At 45.6% G+C, this 11,829-nt stretch overlaps 1 long non-coding RNA gene across 1 annotated transcript in view; it reads right to left on the reverse strand.

The window, feature by feature from the left end:
• LOC120884302 (uncharacterized) overlaps positions 1-7,934 on the reverse strand; it is a 65,928-nt gene extending 57,994 nt beyond the window's left edge. The window contains exon 1 of the long non-coding RNA XR_005726690.2: positions 7,819-7,934. This is a non-coding gene — a long non-coding RNA (uncharacterized LOC120884302). The remainder of the gene's footprint in view (positions 1-7,818) is intronic.
• Between the last annotated feature and the right edge of the window lie 3,895 nt (positions 7,935-11,829).

Raw genomic sequence — 11,829 nt, forward strand, 5'->3', positions numbered from 1 at the left:
CTGGAGATGTGGCTCAGTGGTTGAGCACCCCTGGTTTCAATCCCCAGTACAAGAGACAAACAACAAAGAAAAAAAACCTATAAACTGAGAAAATCCCATAAAATTACAAAGGGTTATTAATATCAGAGTTATTAATATTATTTCAACAACTAAGTGAAGAGGCATAGATATAATCTTGATGCAATGCACTTGCTGGGATGGAATCAGTGGGTTTCCTTAAGTGACTCTGAAAAGGAAGGATACATAATACGGCAAACACACATTCCTAGTGTGGTTGAGCCACAAAAAACCCTGAGTTGGTTTTCAATCCTTACAGTTACAGAGACAGGGACTCAGGGAACAAGGTCTTGGCCACGATGGTCAGCAACAGACCTTGAATCTAGTGTTCCCGGCTCAGGCAACATCCGCTTGGCACAGCAAGACTTTCACACTTGCCTTCACCAGCCAGGCAGTGTCTCCATTCCCACCCACAATGCCTGGGCCATGTTCCCATGGATGTGCTCAACATTCAAACCACCTAGAAAGCCAGGCTTCCAGGAGCCAGAGTTGATGGCTCCTTACACATGATTTGATGAGTCAAAGAAATGCCCACCCCAGTGGTGCCTCTTCCGTCCACCTGCCCCCAGGTCTGAAGTCTCCTGCCTCCTTATATTAATCTTTTTAGAAAATTTAAAAATGGAAATAACAACTTAAAAGTGAACTTTGGAACTGTTATTATCATCAACACCATGCTGAGCTAGTCCAGCAGACCTCTAAGAGTCAGGAGGAAAGTTTGTAATGGGGGGAGGGGAGATCTCACAGAGGATACTTAGGATATGATAAAAAGAAGCATTTCATATTAAAGAGCAGTGTGGGGGAGGGAGCTCCAGGAGGAGAGGAGGACATATGAGACTGTTTGGGGGAAGAAGTAAAGAGCAGACACAGCTGTCCCTCCTCCCAGGTTCACCCAAGACAACCCTTCTCAGAAAATCTTCCCTGGGCTCCCCAAGATTAAAGGAGGCTCCTGCCTTCAAGAATTTCAGTGTTCTGAACCTCCTCATGCAGCACTTCCATCCCACTAGCTGTGAGCTCTGGGAGAGCAAAAACAGGTCCTGATGAAGCTCCATGCAGCAGAAGGGACCTGGCAAAGACTGCTAATGGATCGTGGAAGGCACCTCAAGTTCAGTCAATCTGCCTCATTGCATTTGGAAGCCAGACTTGGAGCAGAGCGAGGCCCTTTAAACCCAGGCTGTTTCTCCTGAAATGTGGGACCCTGCTGATCCTCAGGATTCCTTTAAAGTTGGAGACAGCTGAAAAGAAGGCTGCAGGGTGAGAAAACAGGAGCCTCTCTCACTAGCCCAGGAGCCCAAAACTCAGGAGCATCCACTTCATGAATTCTAGAGGAGGGACAGGTGCATGGCGGCCTGGGTGAGGAAGGGCTAGGGGACAGGATGTACCACGGAGCTGACTTTGTATAACTGGTGCTCAGTGTTTAATTAGGTGACATATCTCAAGCTAACTTCTTTAAAACAAAATTTTTATTTTAAATGCCTTTATTTCTATTTCATATAAGAATGAGAAAATGTCAGCGGTATCTATCAAAGAATATATGTGTATATATAAAGAATGCATGGAGTCGGGTGAGAAAGCCCCCAAGATGAGGGGAGGGCTGGACCCATGTGTCCTTGCTAACAGAACTGTCACTTTTGAGGGCACACAACCTGTTGCCCACACCCATTTCTCCCACTCACTTCCTTTTTCTTGAGTCACAGAAGCTTCCAGTTCTACTGAGGAAACCCTTATCTTCCACTGAGAACTCACAGCAGGGCCCAAATGAAGGAAAAACCGAAGCAGAAAGAAAACACATCCCATCCAAATATAGGCCTGTATGTGGGCCTTACTGTCTGCAATGCCAATTTGGGAAGCAGTTATCGATTTTCCACGGGAAAAGAGAACTAAGGAAATGGAAAGCTTGCGGGGGAGTCAAGCAGGCCCCACGGAGGTGAATATCTCATCTCTCTGTGTTATCTTTTGCCACAGTTCAAAAATCAATTAGTGATGAATTTCTCTGGAAACTTCTTAAACAATGTTATTTCATTAAAGATCTGTACAAGCACCATCAAGATTTGCTTTCCAGGTGTGAATTAGAAAATTAGCCTCGTCCTTTTAATAATTTCCTCCTTGGTAACATTACATCAGTCTGCTGCGATGTCTCCTAGCGGCTGAGTCCGAGTCGGTGGGAAGCACATAATTCCTTTCCTCCCCTCCAGTCATACAAATGAAAGCAGGGAGGATGGAAAATACGAGCACTTCCTGGAATGGGAATAGGAGGCAAAAGAGAGGAGAAGCCAGGAAGGGGAACTTCACAAGGCAGAGCTTCATGGCTTGCCAGCAAGAAAGGGCTGGAGGAGGATTAGAAAATGACAGTACCTTTGAAAGGGGCCAAGAGAGGATGTAAGCCAGCCAGTAACCACAGCACTATGCTGTGCAGGCAAGGCCTCAGACCTATCTATCCATCTTGGTCAGCGTGTGCCATGGGTAGAAGGCTGCAGAGGACATGCGGCCAAGTGAGGAGGGCAGTCATAGTGTCCCGGTCACAAAGCCTGGCTGCCACCACCACAGCATGCAGCTGCCTTAATTCTTGCTTCTCTCAACAGAGGGAAAAGAACCCTCATTAATTCAGACTAATTTGCTGGAAGGCCAAACTAATAGACAGTAGTAAGATGCTTTTAAAGGATTCCATTTTATCACTTTCATTTACACATAGTAAAAGGAACTAAGTCTGCCTTTGATGAATAGATAAAAATGATCAGGAGCCAGCTCATTAAAGCACAATTTAAAAATAAATTAGCATTTTATCGATGGAATAAAATCATATTAAAACGACACTGTGACAAGCCAGAGAAAACAACCGGTTCACCATCCCTGTCCTCAGGGATTGTGCAGTCTGGGGTAGAAGGGCTGGGTCAGGAAGCGGATGGTTGGTGGTGGGGAGGAGTGTCTGGGATTAGAGGTCAGCTAAGAGAAGACAATGAATGAAGCACTGAGGAGGGGCAGCTTACCCAGAGAGAGCAGGCTGGCAGCCCGGGAAGTGTTTCTGGAACTAGATGTTCAAGGACAATTAAAAGCTAATCCCAGCTACTGAGGCAGAAGGATCACAAGTTCAAAGCCAATATTAGCAACCTCATGACACCCTATCTCAAAATAGGAGATAGAGCTCAGTAGCAGAGCATCCCTGGATTCAATCCCCAATACAGAAAGTGGGGGGGGGAATCTATCTAGGTTGTGTGGCTCGCAACCCTGCAAGCTGGCTAGGTAGGGGTGAGGGTAAAGGAAGTAGGGGAAGTAAAGGCATCCATTCAGTGGCATATAGCTTGCAAACCACATGACTTCTCATCTTAACTTTGTAACATCATGTGCATTTTCTGGGCAGGAATGTGGTTGTTATTTTACCCTCTGGTAGATGAAGATAGAGCCCAAATGACTCCCCCCACTTCAGCTGATAAAGAGAGGAGTCAGGGGATGCATCCCCTGACTCCAGACTCTGCACCCTGCTATAAATCTGATGGAAATCACAAACCTGCTTTTCAGGGGGGGAAAAGGGCCCATACACACACACACACACACACACACACACACACACACACACACACACACACACCTCACAGACAAGTTGAGCACATCCAGAAATCCTCTAAAGCAAGGATCGGCTCCTCCCTGAGCACAGCTCCTCCATGTGTATCCTAATCACCTTATGTTATGGCCCGCTGGCCACCCTGATGACTCTATTTTAATTGGATAAATGATCATTCCTCTTCTAAATCTGTTTACCCTAGTGCTGTGAGCCTCGAGTCCAGGGATCAAGCCTGGATCATTCAGCAGTGGATCTGAACATTCTCAGACTCAACAACACTTGGACTGGGGGCCTATATACGACTCTGACTGTGACCTGCCCAAAGTAGATTCTATCTGCTGAGGCCCTCGAATCCAGAGTCACAGACTCATGTCTTGTCAGGGGGGTGTAGCTAGGGTTTTTGGACAGGGCTGGGAAACTCAGTGAAGAGAGGCAGGCAGGTGGGCATCTGAGGAAGGAAGTCTTCTGGTTCCTCCCATTTCTGGGTCTTACAATATCACCAGCTGTTCCTGCACTGTTCCCCCAAGTTCTGAGGTCCTGCAAAGCACAATTCCCCTGCCCCTTTCTCCCAGCAACAAACCTCCCTGGCCCCCATAACTGCAGGGTCATATCCTCCTGCTCACCCCATGTGCACAGTGTAGCCCCTCAAACCCTTGCCCACAAAAGGTACTTAATAAACATATATTGAAATCATATATGAATCCTTTGATTCTCTCATTCAAGTTTCAAAATCATCTCTAGAAGTGGCAAAGAAAAAAAGGAATTGGGGGGGGGGGGAAATCTGCTTTCCTTGCAGGTTTCATGTCACCACAGCATATTTTCAAAGATTCCTCTAAAGCCCTTACCTGGGTGTCCAGAGACACAATGCTCTCATGAGCTTCTTCATGCACCAGCTGCTTTGCATAAGACATCCCTGTGCCTTTAGCCAGCGAGGTCTCTGTGGGTCACATCCAGGGTCCCAGAAGGCTGAACACCCGTACTTGTGGCTCTTGATGAAAAGCAACCAACAGGCCCCACCCACAACCGACCCCTCTTCCAGTGAGGGAAAATACACAATTGAAATGATGCCACAGGAAGAAAATCAACATCTTTTAAAGACCAAATTCTAGGACCAGAGTAGAAACTGAACATTCTGGAAGTGATAATTGGTCTCATTTATCTAAATTTAGAAGGTCTGGAAAGGGAAAGAGTAACTATTAAGACATGTTATTTAGAAGAAGATAAGCCTTTAATCAAAGAGATGAGTCAAACCTAAACTCAAACTAAAATCCTGCTCAAATCAGGGGTTTGAAATCTAAGTTCCTTTGGGGATAAAAGTCAGATCTTATTTAACTTGAAAATGAATAAGAACTTTCACAAACAGAATAAACTCCACCAACAAAAATAGGCCATCTGATAACTGTGGGGGGGGGGGTCTTTTAGTTGCAAGTCAGAAATATCTTGAATAAAATGTGCTGCCTGGGAGCTGAGAGATGGCTGAGCTGAGTGCATAGTGCTTAGAAAGCAACTGGGAAACTTTCCAGGTCAGGTGGATGAGGTGCCCACTGCCCTGACCTCCAGTACCAGCCCCTCCACAGCTCTCCTTAGACAGCCGCAGTCATGCCCCCTACAATCCCTAACCTCAGTCCTCTCGAGAACAAATTGAAATTAATAGCCCTCCACTTTCTTTATTTTCACTTCAGTTTAGTTTAATAAAGCTTTTCCTGAAAGCCTGCTCCATGCCTTGGTCTGGTGACACAGATGCACAAGTGAATGAGACGTGGTCCCTCCCTGTCATGCTGGGAAACCCACTGGTCATGTGTTAGAATGACAGTCAAGAGATGTCCAGGGTGCTGAAGGCTGAGTCTTAGAAGAAGAAGCACGTCAGATAAGTCTAGGGGAGTCTGCAGATGAAAATAAAGGACAAAGGACATTATACTCAGATGGAACACAAAGACAAGGACAGAATCTAGTGCAGGAGAGAAATATAGGCAATTTGGTTCCTCTTGGCATCTATGCAAGGGGTGGGTTCCAGGGACAGTCTAGAGGCTTGGCAACTGGGAAGGTTCTAGTCTGGGGAGCTGAGCTAAGCATTTGAACTTCATCCTGGAGGTGCCATCTCCAAAAAGATATTTATTTTGGCATATTGAACAATTATTTTTCCAAAAGAAGTATTAGAGAAAAGGAAATTAAAAAGGAGGAAAAGTAACTCAAAAAACAATAAAAAGCCATCATGAAACTTGCCACACACATGACCTCACTTAAAGATGATGATCCCTTTTGGTAGGGATCCAGAGCAGAGCCAGTAGTGGCCCCCCAAGGCATAGTCCCAGCTAAGGTCCTTGTAGCCCTCCTTCTCTGAGTCAGGACTTCTGTCCTCAGCCTGACTCACTGTAGCCTCCTCTGAGATTTCCCCTCCTGGTCTGCATATTATCTGTAATCCAGTGTTGGTGCTTTCAGACCATGTGCCTCATACAGTCCACAGGGTGAGGTCACTGTTCTCCACCAATTCCTTGCTCATCTTCATAAAATTCAGAAAGATAACACCCCTCAGGTCTTCCCAAAGACAGGTGAACTGGGAGGATCCCAGAAGCTAGTTCAGACTCGCCCAGTGTGGATTCATCCACACGTGTGCGCACGCGCACACGCACACACACACACACACACACACACACACACACACACACACACACACACACACACGGACCCAAGATGGGTCTCCAATAGGGCCTGACTAACCATCTTTTGTAATGAGAGTGCTGTGTTGGTAATTATTCTACCCACTGAGCTTCTGGAAATTGTACACCTTCCCAGATATCAGATTTAAAGCTTAAAAGGCTAACCAGCCAAAAAGAAAACAAATAAAAAACCTCAGAATGCTATAAAACCTCTCTCACTATCTATATTTATTCCTCTTTTTTTTTCTTCATGAACTATTGCAATCTGATGGTACATTATATATCTGTAGGTGTGCTCATGGTCTAGATTTCAAAACTGTGTAAGAGAACTGTTCAGCACAGTATCTTCAGAGCCTAAAACAGTGTAGTGAAGGTAAAGTCTAAATAAACATAAATGAGTATATGCAATATAAATAAGCATAAATAACCATAAACGAGTAAATGAATGAATGACAAGAGTACACCTCTCATTCTCTGGTAGCCTTTTGTTTGTTGGGTTTTTGTTGCTATTGTTGTTGCAACTGCTCACTACCTCACAATAGGAAAGGCTGGTGCAGGTTAGGGGAAAAACATAAATGATTGGGAGATCAATTCATCGTATTATGAATATTACTGGCAAATAAATATTAACTGGCAAATTGTTTTTTCTTGAGAACCCCACCATATGCCAAGTACTGAGAATATCTTCCAAAGCAATGGGCAGGTTACAAAATAGATACTCAGTTTCAAAATAGAGCAAGGAATATTTGGGCCTTCCCAGGAAGGCCCAGATCTTGTGCATCCTGGAATGGGAAGGGATTTCACAAAAATTACTTGTTCAACTACAAGAGCAGATATGGGAAAGAAAGATGAAAGCTATCGATTGCCCTAAGTAGCTCTCCGAATCTTTTCTTTCATAGCATCAATCATTTCAAAATAACCGAAAAATTAGGAGAAAGTCCGTGGTTGGTACAGAGGATACAGTGACTTTTAAAGAACTAAAATACCAGACAGAATTGAAAGCCTTCAACCTGAATACCAAGTAGAAAGGTGGCAGGAATTCTATTGATGGAATGCATGCTGCTATAAGAAAAGCATTTGATATAGTGGTATAAAGTGTTACACTCAAAATTAATTCAAATTGGCTTAGTAAGGAGTGCTGCCACATAAATTTAAAACTAGCTCAAAGTCTGCAAACAAAGGGTGATGACAAATGAAAATATATTGAGGTGGGGGAGGTAGGGTGCACGGGGGTCATCTTTATTAATGTTCTGAGAGAGAGAGAGTAAACAGCATGTTAATGAAACTTGCAAATGATGCTAATTTGGGAGGTGTTGCTCTGATCACTGTGGACAGAGAGGGAATATAAATGAACCTTAAGTGGTAATAAATATGAAGAGGAAACAACACAATGAGATTGGAGTGAGAAAATGCAAACCATGCCCAATGTAATGATTCACCCACTCTCACCCCAGAGTCCTTGCCCCTGATGTGGGTGGGATGGGGCTGGAGAGGGAAAGAACATGCTCCTGAGTTGGAAATGTTAAATCTTAACAAAGTATTTCTCACCTGTGGGATTTTTCTTTTGCTGGCCCTTTAAAATTCCACAAAAGGCTTTCCCTGGGTTCAGAACAAGAGTGGTGCTGGCCCTTGGATGATGGCTCTCCATAAATTACCTTGCAGGAGAAGCTGTTAAAAGAAACAACCAAATAATGAGGGGAATGGGGAGAGTGATTTATGAGAAATGACCCAAAGGGGTAGACTTGCGTTAATTGATGGCTAAATGGTAACATGATAATGACCTGCTGAGATCTCCCCGTGACAAATAACCAAGGGAAGAAAATATTTAGTATCCCATGAGGAACTTCTTCATTCTGTCTGGCAGAGAGCTCTCCTCTCCCTCAGCGCTGCTGTTCCACTGAGTTTTGCCAGCCCAGTTTTTATGGGTATCACCCCTGAGCAGTCCACATCTGGGGCTCTTCTACCCCACCCCGCCCCCACTGCACTGCCAATATGGTCCTCACTTTTGCTGAGGACCTAAGGGATGGAGTGAGCGTAGGGGTCAGAGTACCTCCATCTCAACACACCAGCCATGGACAAGAGTGCCCCAGCAAATGGGGAGATGTAGGAGGTGTGAGGCTTCCAGCGGTGTGCCTCTTCTCCATTAAGCCTCCTCCCATTGCAAGAAAATGCATTTGATCGCTCTATGCAAACAGATACTGCTGTATGCAAATATGAGTTTTGATACTGTTTTTATTTCCCAGCAGGTTCAGCCACCAGATTTATGGCTTCTAGCCTGAGATCTGTCTGGGCTGAGCCAGTGGCTGTTTGTGGATGGAAACTGTAACAGATAATGTCTCAAGCTTCCTTCCACTCAGAATTCTAGAGAGTTAAAGCAGAAAGAAGTTTGCAACCTGTTTATCTGGCTTTCTCATTTTACACAATAGGACACAGAATGTAGGAGAAGCTTGTTGAATTCATGTTTGCAAGAAGACAGGCTGCCCAAGGTCACCCAGCATTCCTTTACTGGTAGTTCTAGTAGTTTTTAAAGTTTCTCAGTCCATGCTTTGGAGAAAGGAAGCTAAGGCCAGACTGGTTAAACTCTTGCTCAAGGTCACAGAGTCTCTGAGACTTAAGCAATAATCTTCCCTCTAACCCAGCTACCCTCAGGAAATCTAGGAACACTGAGAACTTTTGCTATAGGAGGGAGAGAGCTTCTCTAGTGACCACAGCCAATATCTCAAACCTAGGATTTCCGGAGATTCCAAGATAGGTCTAGAATGTGAATAGCCATGGCAATTTTTTTATATGCCAACCTCCAAGACAAGCACCATGCTCTTCCACATCCCTTTCTTGGCTTTGCCAGCACACTGAGCTGTACTACTCCATCACCTCATGTTCCCAGGGTTCTGATGCACGGTAAGAGACTTCCAGACAGAGAGATACAACTCCCCATCCGTGGGCCAGTGCCACAGAACATTCAGAGCAGGTACCACCTCATTTGATTCTCCCAGGCAGCCTGCAAAGCAGGTAGGATAGTTATTAACCACCTCTGTTTAAAGAGGCAACAAATATTTACTGAGCACCTACTATATGCCAGGCACTGCTAGAGATACAGCAACAAATAAAACAAGCAAGGCCCCCCATTATCATTCCTTATACACAGAGAGAGAAGTCAAATCAGAACTAAACAAGAACACAAAAAAGTAAATAAATAAGATGGTTTTAGATGGTAGTGAGAAAATAAAATAGAATAATGAGATAGAAATCTATTGAGTAGGGGAAAGGGGCAACTCTTACAGAAAGGAGATCAGGGAGCCTCTCCCAGGAGATTTATCAGGTAGAGCCCCAGGAGGTGAAGGACTAAACAAGCCCAAGCAGGAGAAGGTATGCTTCCAGGAGCAAGAATAGCAAGTGCCACAGGACCAGGGCAAAGCTGGGTCACCTGAAAACCAGGAAGGCCAGTGCCGGCATCTAGACGGTAATGAAGGAGCTGCCCTAATAGTGGCCAAGTCTAGAGGTGAGCAGAAACCGGGTCGTGAAGGAACAGGGAGGATGTGACAAGGAGTTTGGACGTTATCCTAAGAGCTAAAAGAAAGAATCTCTACCTCCCTTTTCCATTTTAAATAGATGATCCCCTCCATCTCAGAGGGGTTCATTGGTGTCTCAGAACATCACTGGGCCAGGAAACAGACCAGCCAAAATCCAAGTCCAGGAGCTAGGAGTGGTGTTCTTCTCTTCCATCATTTCTAATGGGGACCTACGAAAAGGAGCTTCCTCACTGAAGCAGTAAACCCTCAAGAACTGATGGTCTCCAAACCAAGTAGGACTGTGTCCTTCACAGTTCCCACTGGAATAAAGCTTAGGAGGGGCCACCCGACAACGCATGTCACCCTCTAGGGAGCAGCTGAAGATGGCCCAGATGGAGTTTTATAAGTTCTAAAAGAAGTCAACACCTGCCTTGTGGGGAGCAACCCTTCACAACCCTCAGCACCAGGCACCAGAATCCATCACGGCTCTCCCAAACTGGTTGGGGGATGCAGGGAACGAGGAAGAAGAGACAGACCCCCAGAAGCCTGCCTCACTGAGATTCTGTCACCCAGTAGAAGGACTGTGGAATCCAGTCCCAGCCGTGAGTCAGCACTGCCTGCCCCACCCCCATCCTTTATCTTGGAATAATGCCAGAGGCCCACATCTTCCACAGCAGGGTGCAGAAAAGCCAGATATTGCCCCATCTCAGAACATTGTCTTGGAAAACATCCTCATTTTCTAGCCCTCAGTTTTCTGTGCACTCCTGCTTGGCTCCCAGAGGCCCTGGCTCTCAACTGCTCATGAACCTCTTCCCTGTCTGTCTCTGTTAGTCCCTTCTGGAGAATCCAGATCTTAGCCTGGAAACTCCACTTTCTCTTCTAGTTCTGGACAAAGGAGATTTCTGCCAGGGCCCTGCGCTAAACCTGGTGGGCTGTCTCCACCATGGTCTGCCTTGAGCTTGGTCCCCACTGGGTTCCCTCCTGCACAACCAAGTCCTCCTCGTCAAGTCAGTCAGAGCGTGATGTCACAATGGAGCCAGAGGCCTGGGCTGTTGACACAGGGTGGTGATCAGACCCCACAGGTTTTCTCCCAGGTCAGAGCATTGTAACAGTTCTCATGGATGTCCAAGTCCAAACAGGAACCCAAGGCTGTGGTAGGGCCTGAACATCGACTGTCATTCTAAATTTCCAAGTTCACACTGGCTTTATACTTTCAGACACGAATCTTGAGAGTTGATGTGGAATTTCATGACTGTTTAAAAATCTGTCCCAGGATTCCAATTAAATCTATAAGAAACTGAGAAAAGAAGCCTGCATTCTTGGCTGGGCATGTCCCAAAGCCAGTTTTCTTCCCACGGCTGGGTCTATATCTCCCTCCTGGTGTCCTCCAGGAGGTCAGGAGCATACCAGGAATGGTATTTTACAATTTCAAAATTCCCAAAGCATAGCAATCCTCTATGGTAATTTCCGGGGCTTCAGAAAACCAGATGCTCCTGGGGAGCAGCCATGAAGCAGCGGCATCTATTATGATCAGAAATACCGGCCCAGAGCCACATGAATTCCACAGGGCTACATGAATTCCACAGGGCCACCTATACCCACACAGAAGGCTCACTTCTAGCAGTGTTCCCTAAGTCAAGCCAGAGAGGTCAGTGGAAGCAGGAGCCCAGAGAAGCATGCACCAGTCTTCCCTTGGGTATGGAAGGAAAGTTACCTCAACCTCTGAAAACTCTACAAGTTAAGTCACAGTAAATGGCACCCTCAACCCTAGAAGTACAAATGGATATCAGATGGCCGCCCCTGTGCAGAGCTCCCAGCCCTATTGGCCCTACTGCCCCTAGAGTAGCCCCAGTACACATTCCTGATATGAGCCTATGATTTCATCAGAAGCTGCCCATTAAATCCAGGGTTCCTCCTGTAATGCCCCCGTGGTCATTGTGATAATTATGTGTCCCCTTAGCTTGATCAGAGTGCCCCAATACCTGGGTGCATTTGTGTTTGTGAGAGTATTTACAGATGGGATCAGTAGTTGAATGAAGCAATGTGAACA

Source organism: Ictidomys tridecemlineatus, chromosome 3, assembly GCF_052094955.1.
Source record: "Ictidomys tridecemlineatus isolate mIctTri1 chromosome 3, mIctTri1.hap1, whole genome shotgun sequence".
NCBI lineage: Eukaryota > Metazoa > Chordata > Mammalia > Rodentia > Sciuridae > Ictidomys > Ictidomys tridecemlineatus.